Consider the following 13,947-nt stretch of genomic DNA (forward strand, 5'->3'; position numbering starts at 1 on the left):
AACCCCAGCACTTGGGAGACTGAGGCAGGAGACTCACTCGAGTTTGAGGTCAGCTGAGCTACCAGATTTCTCAGTGCTACAGAGTAAATACCCTTTCTCCAAAGCCAAAACAACAAAACCAAAATTACAAAGAAACTAACCTGAATTCATTGTCCTTGTAAAGCAATCCTGGTCTGTGGTTACTGGGCGGGCCCCTAGGGCTGCCAAGCACTCAACTAGGGCTCATCATCTCAGTCAGTGTTGAGGGTGTGCCTGGAGAGACTGACTTGCTAAATCAGCAAAATCTGTGTGGAATCTTACTCCACTGCTTTTCAGGTAAGGACTTTCATGATCCTGCCTGCTTAGCTTTGATCACTAGGTTTTCACTCAAGTAAAAGTTTCTCATTCTTAACACTTTCATTCACCCTCTTGGTAATTAGATAACACTGTGCTTTGAGATGGCTGAGCCAGTTGTTTCCCACCACATGTGCCTTAGGGTCCAAATCTTCATCATGCCTTCGCCACTTCGTATGTCTTTGAATCTCAGTTCTTTTCACTAGCTGGAGTAGCTTTTGGGGTTTTTTTCAAGACAGGGTTTCTCTGTAGCTTTAGAGCCTGTCCTGGAACTTGCTCTGTAAATCAGACTCATTGAACTCACAGAGATCCACCCGCCTCTGCCTCCCGAGTGCTGGGATTAAAGGCGTGTGCCACCACTGCTTGACTTTATTTTTTTTAAAAAAAGAAAACAAACTATCTTTTATTTTACATAACCAAGTTCTCCCTCCCTCCCCTCCTCCTCCCATCCCTTCCACCTTCCCGTATCCATCCACTCCTTAGAGAGGGTAAGGCACATTGCTTTGGGAAAGGTCCAACTCCCTACTATATCTAGACTGAGCATGGTATCAATCCAAAGAGAATAGGTTCCTAAAAAGCCAGTACAAGCAGTAGGGATAAATCCTAGTGCCACTGCCAGTAGCGCCACAGTCTGCCTTAGCCATACAACTGTCACCCACATTAGAGGGACTAGTTTGCTCCTATGCTGGTTCCTTCCCCATCCAGCTGGAGTTGGTAAGCTCCCATTAGTTAAGACAAACTGTTTCAGTGGGTGTCCCCATCATGGTCTTGACCTCATTGCTCATATTCTCACTCCCCCCTCTCTTCAACTATTCTTTGGGAGCTCAGCCCAGTGCTCCACTGCGGGTCTCTGCCTCTGTTTCCATCAGTTGCTGGATAAAGGTTCTATAGTGACATTTAAGATATTCATCAGTCTGACTACAGGACAAGGCCAGTTCGGGCTTCCTCTCCTCTATTGCCTAGGGTCTTAGCTGGGGTCATCTTTGTTGATTCCTGGGAATTTCTCAAGTGGTAGGTTCCTTGCTAGCCCCATAATGGCTTCCTCAATCAAAATATCTCTTTCCTTGCTCTCATCTCTGTCCTTCCTCCATTTCTACTTTCCTGTTCCCTCACGTTCTCCTCCCCTCTCCTTTTCTCCCCTTCTTTTCCCCTTCCACCCTCCCTTCTCCCCCACTCCCATGCTCCCAATTTTCTCAGGCAATCTTGTCTATTTCCCCTTTCCAGGTGGATCTATGTATGTTTTTCTTAGGGTTCACCTTGTTACCATTTACACATTGGAGTAGTATTCAGCAGTAAAAAAACAATGTCATCTTGAAATTTACATGCAAATAGATGGAACTAGAAAAAAACCATCTTGAGTGAGGTAACCCAGATCCAGAAAGATGAATATGGTATATACTCACTCTTAAGTGGATACTAGCTGTAAAGCAAAGGATATTGAGCCTATAGTTCATGGAGAAGTCTTTTAAAAGCATAAATCAATATTCTGTTCAGAACCTTCTTCAACATAGTCCATCACTCCTGGATAAAGTCCAAATTCTTCAACTGTGTCCTGTCATGATCTTGCTTCTCTCTTGCATATTTTATTCTGATCTGCATTTTCACCACAGTTGGTTGCTTGCTGTCCCTCAGACACATGAACTCTTTTCTGGGTCTGAAGTAAGAAGCATGGCTCTAGAACTTTGTTGCTCATTGATATCTGTTTGGATGTCTCATTATCATGTCCCCAGTTCCATTAGCTAATCATGTTTCTTCATGGATTTGTTGAGAGCTGAAATCATGTTCCGTGACCTTTATTTTCTTCTTCTAATAGGATGAAAGATTGAACTCTGGACTTAAAATGTATAATTAAGTGATTAGATTAAAAATATATGTCCATATGTCCAGGATCTGACTATTGGTAACTGAACAAACAGTAATGACAGATAAGGTAGTCATTAATCATTAATTGATATAATCTTAAACTTTAAAAAAAATCCTTATTTTATATGTATGCTTTGCTTGCATGTATGTCTTTGTACCACATGTGTGTTTGGTGCCTATGAAGACCAAAAGAGAACGTTGGCCACCATGTTCTCTACCCTCAGCCTAAAAGCATAAAGTAAAGCCTGGCAAGAGCTCCGTTCACCAATTATGGTATTTGTGTAGCCCGATAATTTGTTAGTGTGTCCTCTGAGTTATTGTGTACTTTGGGTGCAGCTGTGATTTTTGCTACTAAACTAGCAGTTCTGTGGAATTTTACATTAGCACTTCAACCAAATTTGTATTTTAAATGTTTCTTTTAAATTTTATTATAGTAATTTTTGCTTTGTGAGGGGCGTTGTGGTATTGGACACTAGAATCCAGGGCCTCATATATGTTAGGCAAGTGATTTACTATATCCCCAGTTCTCAAATTTGTTTATGTGGTATAGATGATACTAGAATTTATTAATATTTTGCTGTTATAAGATTACTAGTTATGTCCTTGAAATTTTGATATTTGATACAATTACAGACTCCTGTACAAATGTAGCAAATGGTACAGACAGAGACCACCCTCTTTCCACCTCCCTAGTGTTCAGGCTGTGTAAAACTGCACAAGTGCACAGGAGGATACTTGATATAGTCAGTCAGTATGTAGAATACTGCACCAAAAGGGAGTTCGCTGTGTTTCAGTTCCTGTATTTGCTACAGTTGGAGAACAGTTAGAAGGCAGGGGTGGTGGCACAGGCCTTTAATTTCAGCACTTGGGAGGCAGAGGCAGGTGGATCTCTGTGAGTTCTATAAGAGCTAGTTCCAGGACAGGTTCTAAAAACAGAAAAAGCCTGTCTTCCCCCCTCCTTCCCCCCAAAAAAGAAAAAAAAAGGTAAGCATTCACTTTGCTGGCTTTTTTTATTTTACTTTTAAGGAGATTGTGAAATATTGCTTTTTAAAAATCTCCACCCCCTTTTTGTTAGAATAAACCTCTAACCATTTGGGCCTGGTGTTTTGTTGTCTTAATTGATTAATGTAGATAGGACAGGTGGGTTAGGTGTTTTTTCTTGTGTGACTCCTGGTACTTTATATCTTTCAGTGAATTGCTGAATTTTATCTAAGTAAATTTTCACATTTGTTTATAGTGTGCTTGAGTGTTTTCATGTGTCTTATAGGCTGTTGCCCTTTACAGAGTCAGTAATGATATTTTCTGCTTCTTATTACTGTTTGTAATTTGTGTTTTGTTTACCTTTGTAAATTTCTTTGATATTTTTTAAAGAACTTACTAGCTTTAAGTGTTTTCTTGTTTTGACTTTTTTTTTCTTGCTTGCTTTTAATATTGATCCAGTTAGGCTTTTCTTGGATATTTGGAATAAGAATGTCAAAAACTGACCAGGTGTGGCCCTCTGTTAGTATTCCTTCACTGTTAGAAGTTTCATCTAAACCTTCCTCTTACTGTGTGTGTCCTGTAAATGTTTGGTTTTTATGTTTGTTCAGTGTAACATATTCTTTTAGAATTAATCAAGAGCTTCTCCATAACCCATGGACTACTAACTGATGTTGTTTGGATATTAAAAACTGTTCTGTTTTTATGTTGCTTTTACAGAGTTCAGTTCTAGGAAAATACTGTTTCATTTTTAATTCTTTTGGGATTTTTCTTTGTGTTTTGTTTTGTTTCTTTTGTGGTCCATAGTATGTTCTGTGGATATGATAAAAGAGCATGAGGTTGATAAATGTATTCTAGATGTGTTTGTTCTATGTCCTAATTGATTTTCTCTCTAGTTTAATCAGTTAAGAGAATGGTAGTAAAATTTTAACTGAAGTTGTAAATGAAGTTGTAAATATGTGCCTCCTTTTAAGTTCAGTCGGTGTTTGCTTCAAATGTGTCGTAGCTTCGTTGTCTGGTGCATGCACATTTAAGATACCATGTTTCTTGGTAAATTGGCCCTATTTTCATTATGTCAAGGCCATCTCTGATCATTTTCTTCACTCTAAATTCTACTTAACTGAACCTGAGTCAGCTAGCCTGTTGTGCTTTAAAAACATCATATTTGCATGATATTTATCTACCTGCTCATTTTAACCTGCCAATATCATTATATTAAAATTAATTTCTTTTGCATAAAAATAATTGTGTAGTATTTTATCATCTGTTGTGTCAGTGTTTTGATTGTTGTATTTAGATTTCCCCAAGGTCAATGGCAAAGTTGGCTGTCTTGATAGGTTATTCCTGCTTCTCTCTCTCTCTCTCTTTTTTTTTTTTTATTTTTCGAGACATGGTTTCTCCGTAGCTTTTGGTTCCTGTCCTGGAACTAGCTCTTGTAGACCAGGCTGGCCCCGAACTCACAGAGATCCGCCTGCCTCTGCCTCCCGAGTGCTGGGATTACAGGCGTGTACCACCACCGCCTGGCTCCTGCTTCTCTTAATTCTTTCTTTAGAAAGACTTAGGGGTCCTTTTAGCTATGGCAGTTGACATTTCCAGGCTGCCAGCCTCTTTAGTCATCAGCATTGGGATGGATGGGAACTTCATGCCATGTCATCTTTATCCTGAAGTCCCTAGTTGGTTGAGCTTCTGTCTACCTTTTAAAGTTCTCTTATTTTTGTCTGATGTGTCGCATGTAAGTTTTCTAGGTGTATTCAGTGATAGTTATGGGAAAAATAATATTTATTCCTTCCCTAGAGATCCTAAAACAATTACACATTTTTAAAAACATTTTTTTATTTTTATTTTTATTATTATTTTAGGAAATAGAAGGATGAGTTAGTGGTTAATCACTCTAGCTCCTGCTCTTTCAGAGGATCTAGGTTCAGTTCTCTGCACCCTTTTATATGATAGTTCACCACCGTCTGTAAATCCAGTTCCAGGGTATCTGATGCCAATTTCTGGCTTTAACAGACACTAGCACAAACATACATATAGTCAAAACACCCACAAACATAAAATAAAAAATACTTTTGAATCTTTTTTGACATTGTCCGTATATCTGTATGATTCTGATTTTCAGTGCAATTGACTATTCGTGTTATTTTTTAGGTAAATATTTGTCTTCATTGAGAATTTTATTCAGTCTATTACGATCATATTTACCCTAACTCCTGACCTGACCATCAATCAGTTCTTCTCAGATCTATGCACCCTTACTTTTCTATTCATCTAGATTCATCTTTATTTATTAGTATGTGTGCATGCTTGTGTAAGCATATGCCACAAGCATGCCAGTTCTCAAGAAGAGGCCAGAAGAAGATGTTGGACCCCTTGAATTGGTGTTACAAGCAGTTGTGAGGCACCTAGCATGGGTTCTGGGAACCAAACCTAGGTTGTCTAGAAGAATAGTTGGTGTTCCTAATGGTTGAGCCATCTCTCTAGTCCCCTGAAAGTATTTTGAACCAGTCATTTCTACTTGTTACTCCTGACACTATGAGTATTTAAGCTTTATGTAAAACTGAATAAGTAGCATGGTTTTTTGTGATATTCTTGATTTTCTAAATCTGTTTCCCAATTAGAATGCAAGATGTAAGCAACTGTGAAATACAAGGAGTTAATACTGGATCATGATGAACACTGGTCAGGTAGTATAGAGAATAGGACTATTGAAAGTTTTAGCTTTTGAAGTGAAATAAAAGTAAAATTCTGATTTTTTATAACTATTCCATTGATTTATTGTGATGGAAAACAAAAATTGTCAATAGCCTAATGCTTTATCAGTTGGTAAGTGTTGGGGAAACAACCACATAGCATCTTCCTATGCTGTTCTTTGATTCCATTTACTTTTTGGCTCAGCTGTCAGTTTGGAATAGCTCAGCAGCAAATATTTTCTTAATTTTGAAGAATTTTCAAAGACTTTTAAAAGTCACTGAAAATATGACATGAAAGTTTTGTCATTAAACAAATTGATGTTATTGAATGGTGAAATTATAGGAAAGATCACTTAGGATTGAGGAGGCATTGTTAATTACACACTAAGATAATTAAACTCTAATTAAAGTAAGTAGCTCACTGTTGGAGAGTTTGCTAGTGGAACTTTTGCAGAATACCATCTTTCCTGCTTTGCCACAGCCTTGCTGTATACAGTCCCAGCGTTGCTGTGTAGTGGTACCCGTCGGCTGAGGAATCTGGAGTAGAATATGATGTAAAACGTTATGTTACCTTGAAAACCAAGCCACCTTAAAACAATCCTGACTTCTGTGTCGAATGTGTCCAGGGATAGTTGTGGTAACACCCGTGTAATAATACCTCTCAGCCTGCTCTAGGTATCAGTGAGGAGAGTGTCAGCTGCTCGTAGACGGCAGACTCCTTTACACCCATTTGCCTAGCCTGCCATTTTGATGGTCCTAGACTAGGAATGGGTGAAGTTCCTGGGACCCCAGGAGGCATGGTACTCTTAACTTAAACCTTTTGTTAAAGGGATCTTACCACAGGCAACAGGTTTATGTCTAAAGAGGTGGAGGTTAAATGGTTAGAAGAGGCAGTAGTTGATTATCAAAGGAAATGTGTGTATGCATGCCACAGCTCATTACTCTTTCCATCACCCATCTGTTCATGTATGCAATGAAATCATTTACTTATTTATTGCCTGATTCTCATCCCTCCTAGTATTAGATTCTTGAGAAGTGGAATTCTCTTTGTTTGTTGTTATGATCTCAGGACTCTAAATAAATACCTGTAAAATGAATGATCGGTCAGATGAATATTTATTGATTGACTCGAACAGATTTATTCTAACAGTGTAGTAGTTTTTTATGACAAACAAGGCAAGACCATAAGAGTGTGAGGAGGCAGTTCACATTCTGTGTGAGTCAGGAAACAGAAAGAGACGAATTCTAAAGATCAACTCACTTCCTTTCTTTTATGCAGCCTGGATTTAGGTCCAGGAGGATTCATCCCTCCCCAGTTAAATCTCTTTGGAAATGCCCTCACCAATATGCCCAGAGGTGCATCTCCTAGATGATTCCAAACCCAATCAAGTTGAGAAAATCAATTTTTATAATTTATGTAGATTTACTAGTTATATTTTGTAGGCACAGAAACACACACACACAAACACACACACACACAGAGAGAGAGAGAGAGAGAGAGAGAGATGCTTGTGCACCTGTCTCTGCAATTGCAGACATGTGGTATTTCATGGCTAAACACCTTAGCATATACTCTCTCCTAAGAACAAAGATATTAGCCTGTATAACCCAAATGTAGTTGGGAAATAAAACATTAATACGGTATTATCTCAAGTGTAATTCAATTCATCTTTCTACTGTTTTATAGAGATGGTAAGGCCTATGAGCAGAAAAGAAGCCTGGGAGGGTGGGGCAAATAAAGGGGAAAAATGAGAAATCTAGCAAAGTAACAAATTCAGGGGCATTTCCTAGAAAGTACTCTTCTCAGTGCAAGTGTAACTGCAGGAAGTCTGTCACGCTTACCAAGAAAGTTAGTCAAGGATGGAGGCAAAATCCTAGGCCCTGAATACAGACAGACAAGCCGTCTATATTTCAAATAGTCACATTTAAGTGACATTGGAATATCATATTTGACCTTATGCCCCAGAACAAGGGGAAGAAAAAGGATTTTAACTGAAGCAGATCTTTTTTAATACTTTTAAAAATATGTGTAATAGGGGCTGGAGAGATGGCTCAGCGGTTAAGAGCACTGCCTGCTCTTCCAAAGGTCCTGAGTTCAATTCCCAGCAACCACATGGTGGCTCACAACCATCTATAATGAGGTCTGGTGCTCTCTTCTGGCCTGCAGGCATACAAGCAGACAGAATACTGTATAAATAATAAATAAAATAAATAAATATTAACAAAAAATATGTGTAATATAGTAATCCTAATCCCGAGACTTACATTTTTGTAGTATTGAGCAAGTATGTATAAGCAAGGCAGGTGCTAGGAAGAAGAGGAAGCACTGCGGAGCAGTGAGGCAAAACCTCCGGGGCCCGAGTGACTATGTGCCATGCCTCCATGAGCTGCTGAAGAGACCAGAGCCCTGGGAAGAAATGGGATATAAAGGGTTCTGGAGAACAGGAGCTGGAATAACTTGTTCTATGCCAGTGGTTTTCTGTCTTTCCCAGGGGTCTCCTGAGACTGTTGGAAAACTCAGATATTTATATTATGATTCATAACAGAAGCAAAATTACAATTATGAAGTAGCAACAAAATAATTTTATGGTTGGGGGTCACCATAACATGAGCAACTGCATTAAAGGGTCACAGCATTAGGAAGTTTGAGAACCACTGCTATAAGCAATAGGCAAGTACTCAAAAGATAAAAAGAAAGGGAGGGAGGGAGAGAAGAAAGGAAAAAGAGGCATTGTAAGAACTGAAAAGTCCTTATGAAGTGTTTCTTAATGGCCAAATTTAGGACAATTTGACAATCAAAATAAATTATGATAGTGCTATATTATATAGTGAGTTGGATAAAACAGGAATAACTGAGTATATGAATGAATAAAGGGGGCTCCTTAAGATCTTAGTCTTCTTTTCTGTTCATCGGTTTGGAGGGACTGTTTGAGATAGCAAATTAATCATTGCTTCAATCACAGTAAAAACTGGTATGGGCAAATGTCACGTTGGGGGGACTACATTCTATTAACATATTTGTATATTTCTGCCTATCTGCCCATAAATTAAGCAGTACTTTGTTGGGTTCAAAATGAGCATCACCAATGAGAAAGTCAGATAAACCTGAGAAGACCCCCGAGACAGTTGCCATGTGTCTAGGGCACGGACACTGAAGTATTAAAGACAAACACATCCATGTAGAGAACATAGAAAGCTCAAGGGCAAAGCAGTACAAATTGGTGAGCCTGGCAGGCAGGAGTCTTCTCTACTGATTTCGTAAATTTTCTGTTTGAAATTATTTCCATGGAAAGGGTTTTAAGTTTTACTACAGAAAAAGAGAAAGGGGTTGCCACTGAGCTAACAAGTTTATATCTACGGTGTGTATGCTGGTTTCCCTACTTTCCACTCCAGCCTTCTTTTTAAGTTGCTAATTAGGAGGAACTCAGCCTCCCCACACTCATTCCCATTTTCTTTCCAACGACATCAGTGGTCTTTTGTGTTTGTTGTCTCAAGATTAAATGTTTCTTTCTATGAATGAAGTTTAAACTTCCCTTGTCATTTTAGGCCAGAACACTTATGAGCACTGTCACAGTTACCAGTTCTTTCTTTATCTTGTTTTGGAGAGTACCACTGGGCATTTATTTAATTTCTTGAAGTTGTTGGGAAGCAAATGCTGTCTGTACCTTTTGTCTTATTTATTTTTCTACAAGACCACAGTAGACTGTGTTCCTAACTGGGTGACAGCACAATGTGCTCCCATCCTTCCTGAAGAATATCCTACCATAGTTGCACACTAGATACACTAACTACTTCTCAGGAAGCTTTTTAACCAAATTAGCATCTTAGCTTTGTGTGGGAATGGCTACAACATGTGGACCGAGCAGTATTTTCTCAAGGAATGGATCAAGCCTACTTGGAATATCTTGATTTTATACATTTGATCATAACCCTCTGACAGTTCGGAATTGCTACACTTCTTAATAATTCATCCCCCCGCCACCCGTGGACATTGGATGTCATCTGAATGGACAGATTCCCCTGACGGGGAATGGGGAGCAGAACAGGGATGGTGTGCTTCAATTCCTTTTGAGAGAAAGTAGAACCTGTGTAATTATCTGAAGTGACTGGATCATTTTATATATGGAAATTTCTTTTAAAGGAAGTAGTACTTAAGAGCTTAATTGGATAGAAAATCAGCCCCAGCTAAGAGAAGCTTACACAGTGGCAAGACTGAGTGGATCTGTGGGCTCTGAGGCACACCCTCCTGTCTGAGCACACCACTCTACTTCGTGAGACAAGTACTCTGTCTACCAACTAGTTCTTAGGTTTAGCTTTAGCCTTCTCCCTCTGAGTTTCTTTTCTTCCTCGTCTGTGAGAAAAAATTTATTGCTCTTTATAATTCTAGTTATATGTATTTGGCTTCAACATTTAATGGGCCCCAGGTGAATGAACAGAATCTTTTTTTTCTATTGATGTTCAATCTTTCCATAGGTTGTTTTTCTATTGTTCTACTACCCTCTATTGCCCTGAGAGTGAATGATGTATTACTTCTGACAGGACACAAAATGACTTGTTTTAAAGAAGTTATTAGAATGCCAGGGGCACTAACTGGCAGATCTGGGATCTCCGGAAGAGGAATGCCATCGTGCACGTGTTTGCAAAATTAGTCTTCTTTTCATTTTCAAAACCTATTAAGAAAAACCAAAATAGCTTCTTGCTTATACTTTTTGCAAAAAAAAGTGAACATCCCAAATAGAAATATGAATGATGATGTCTAGAAGCAAAGGCCAGCTAGGAATAGAGGAGGGGAGGAAATTCAATTAAGAGTGGAAGCAATATTCAGACCTCTTTAGTGTCATCATCGCAGAAGTTTGTGCTTCTGCTTGCTGGCTCGGAAGGCTGTATTTCCTGCACAGTGTTCTCAGTGAATCTTAGAGATACTTAGCAACTCAACAAATACTTTCATAGAAAGTTCCTGGACCACTTTCTGTTTCCTTTTAGTTATTGAGCCATGGTGCCTATGTTAGTATTGCCCTCAGGTACTGCAAGTATTTGGAGGCCAAATACTATGCTGAAATATTATATGATATAATTTGAATTAATAAGTTTTGAAACAAAACAGTCTCCTGAATGAGAAAAGGGTTATGAGTCACATCCATATATACATGCACTTTAATACGGCTTTCTTCTAGGACAAATGAAATAATGTTGCTGAGTAATTAATAATTTATATGGTTTGTTTCTGAAAGAAAAGAATGAAAGATTAGTGTCAATCCTCTCCCACCTTTAGGTCTTTATATGATACTTTTTAGAAAAAAAGTATTAAAATTAATAGATTAAACAAAAATGAAAGTAATATTTTTCTAACAAATAGTTTCAAAAATTTGACTATATTAAGAGCCTTAAAGAAAAATTTAAGTATATTAAAAGCCTTAAAGCCAGGTGGTAGAGACCCACACCTCTAATTCCAGCTTTCAGGAGGGAGACAGATGTAGGTGGATCTCTTTGAGTTCAAGGCCAGCCTGGTCTACACAGTGAAACCCTGCCTCAAAAAGCATAAAAACAAAACAAACAAAAGCTTTAAGATTCAAAAAGATATTGACACATTATCCATTTTTTTTTTAACAAAAAGCTCAAAAGAGATAGAAATGGATATAGGAATGTTCTGAAAATTTTATTCAGAGAACAAAGTGAGTGAGAGCCTCTGAAAACTTTGTAGATGGCATGAACACTTAAACTAACACTTACCCACTGACATCACAGACTTCCTTCCTATGGATCAAAGAAAGTCCTGCAAGATTCCTAACATCACTTCGCCCTTGGGATGCCATTGTTCAGTGGTGTGGTGGAATTAGCAATGATTGAGAACTAAACTGGGCATAGAAATAGTATTCTGGGGGCAAGCTATATCATGTTCAAATTTTAAGAAACTATGTCCAACCAATTGGCAGAAATAAAATTATCCCCTTTGAGGAGTAAACTAGCATTTTTAAAATTTTTATTATGGTATGCTTTTTAAATTGATGTGGGGGCGGCTAGAGAGATAGTTCAGAGGTTAAGAGCACTGACTGCTCTTCTAGAGGTCCTGAGTTCAATTCCCAGCAGCCACATTGTGGCTCACAACCATCTGTAATGAGATCTGGTGCCCTCTTCTGGCATTCAGGCATACATTTAGGCAAAACACTATATACATAATAAATAATCTTTTTTTTTTTTAAAAAAAAAAAAAGGGAGAGGAGTTGAAGCCCAGAGGCTAAAGATCTTCCAGTGGTTAAAAGCACATAAATTGGTGCGCGGGTGTACGTGTGTGCACACGTGCACATGTGGATGTCATAGGACAGCTGGCCCAGTAACATCTGAAAGATGCAATGTGAGAACTTCTTGGCCGAAGTAGGCTATATTTTTCTCCTTTCAGACCTAACAATTTCATGTAGCATCAGCTTCAAATTGAGGCACTTGAAAAATTATCAAATGGATAAAGATTCCTTAAGAACATTGCTAACTGAAAGGTGAGCAGTCTCTATGTAGTTCACACACAGCAGACTTCCTCCTCCCAGCTTATCTGAGTGACAGCTGCCTTTTGTACCCCAGGACTTGTTCCCGTTTTGTAATTGTAACCAACTTAGAGCAAAAGTCTTCTTCCTTAGACGTCTCACTCCATCCTCCAGCCCATGCCCGAGTTCTGGGAGACCCTCTCACTCTCTACTTGGGCACCATGACCTAATTAACCCGCAGGCTAAGTTCTCCCTCACTGCAATCATCAGCCATGTTTGTTCAACACTGATACAGTCGCAGCGGTGTTTGGCTGGTGGGACACTCAGAAGTATTTCTCTGAACACAAATTATTCCTTCAGCATTCAGGTGTTGAATGTTTTTTGAATTTTGTTCGTGTGGATTGGTAGATAGGTACAAAAGAACTGTTTTTCTTCAGTTCAGTGTGTCAGCACTGGGATGTGAGTTATTGGGTGGTTGGTGCAGATACAAGAATGGAAAGCCCTGCTGCCTTCTAGGGTATGTCTTCATGTACTAACAAAGTGAGTCTGCTTTATGCACAGATCTCTTTCCTTTATACCATAGTATAATAAAAGGCGTAGATTCTTGAAATTTTATTTTGCATGGAATATGAAACTACCTCAACAAAAAATTATTAAATATATTAAATATATTCACAAGAACTCTAGTGCCATGGAGTATTCCTAACACTATATGTGTACTTTTAAAATCTTTTTTCTGAGTATACTTTCTTTCGTTTTTTTCTGCTAATTTATAACAAGAAGAAACCCATAAATTTTATTTTGAAAATCAGTAGTAATGATTTATTACACACGCAGTTGCACACTCATACACTCAGTAGTAATGATGTATTACACACACTCACACAGTCACACTCATACACACATCTGGTGGTCAGTTGGGATGATTGGTCCTGTGTCTTTCCTGAAGCAACTTATGGGTTACTGTTAGTTACATCATCTGCCCTCAGATAGACCTGTCTCCAAAGTAATTTTCTCTAAGATGTGATAGTTTCTCAGTTCAGTCTGTCATTAAAAACTATAGATTTAGCCGGGCGGTGGTGGCGCACGCCTTTAATCCCAGCACTTGGGAGGCAGAGACAGGCGAATCTCTGTGAGTTCGAGGCCAGCCTGGTCTACAAGAGCTAGTTCCAGGGCAGGCACCAAAGCTACAGAGAAACCCTGTCTCAAAAAACCAAAAAAAAAAAAAAAAAAAAAAAAACTAGATTTTCACAAAGTAGAGGAAGACACTAAATGTGCCCAGGAAATAATTAGATCCTGGGTTTAAAATTTTTACCCTTTCAAACAAATTTTTTACTTAAATCTATTAAAGTTATGAAGATGATAAAACATTAGGCTGCCAAGAATCCCAAAATAGCCTGCTGAGATTTTATACCAATTACAAAGCTCTTAGTTAGGTAATCTTTGTCGCTGTTCTTAGATAATTCTATGCAGAAGCTATTACACAAATGACTGATTCTATCAATTGACTCACATTTACTCAAATGAATGTATAGTACCTATTGCAAATGGAATGAGAGATTGTGTGAGAAACGTTTTCAGTCTCTGGCATAGCGCGTTCTTTAAAA

General features: G+C 38.5%; 1 protein-coding gene across 1 annotated transcript in view; it reads left to right on the top strand.

Annotated features, from left to right (window-relative positions):
• Tnks (tankyrase) overlaps positions 1 to 13,947 on the top strand; it is a 157,969-nt gene that overhangs the window by 56,076 nt on the left and 87,946 nt on the right. The gene's annotated exons all lie outside the window — the stretch shown is intronic.

This window comes from Microtus oregoni, unplaced genomic scaffold (genome assembly GCF_018167655.1).
Source record: "Microtus oregoni isolate MIOR12 unplaced genomic scaffold, Mior012 000024F_ref0000369, whole genome shotgun sequence".
In the NCBI taxonomy this organism is placed as follows: domain Eukaryota; kingdom Metazoa; phylum Chordata; class Mammalia; order Rodentia; family Cricetidae; genus Microtus; species Microtus oregoni.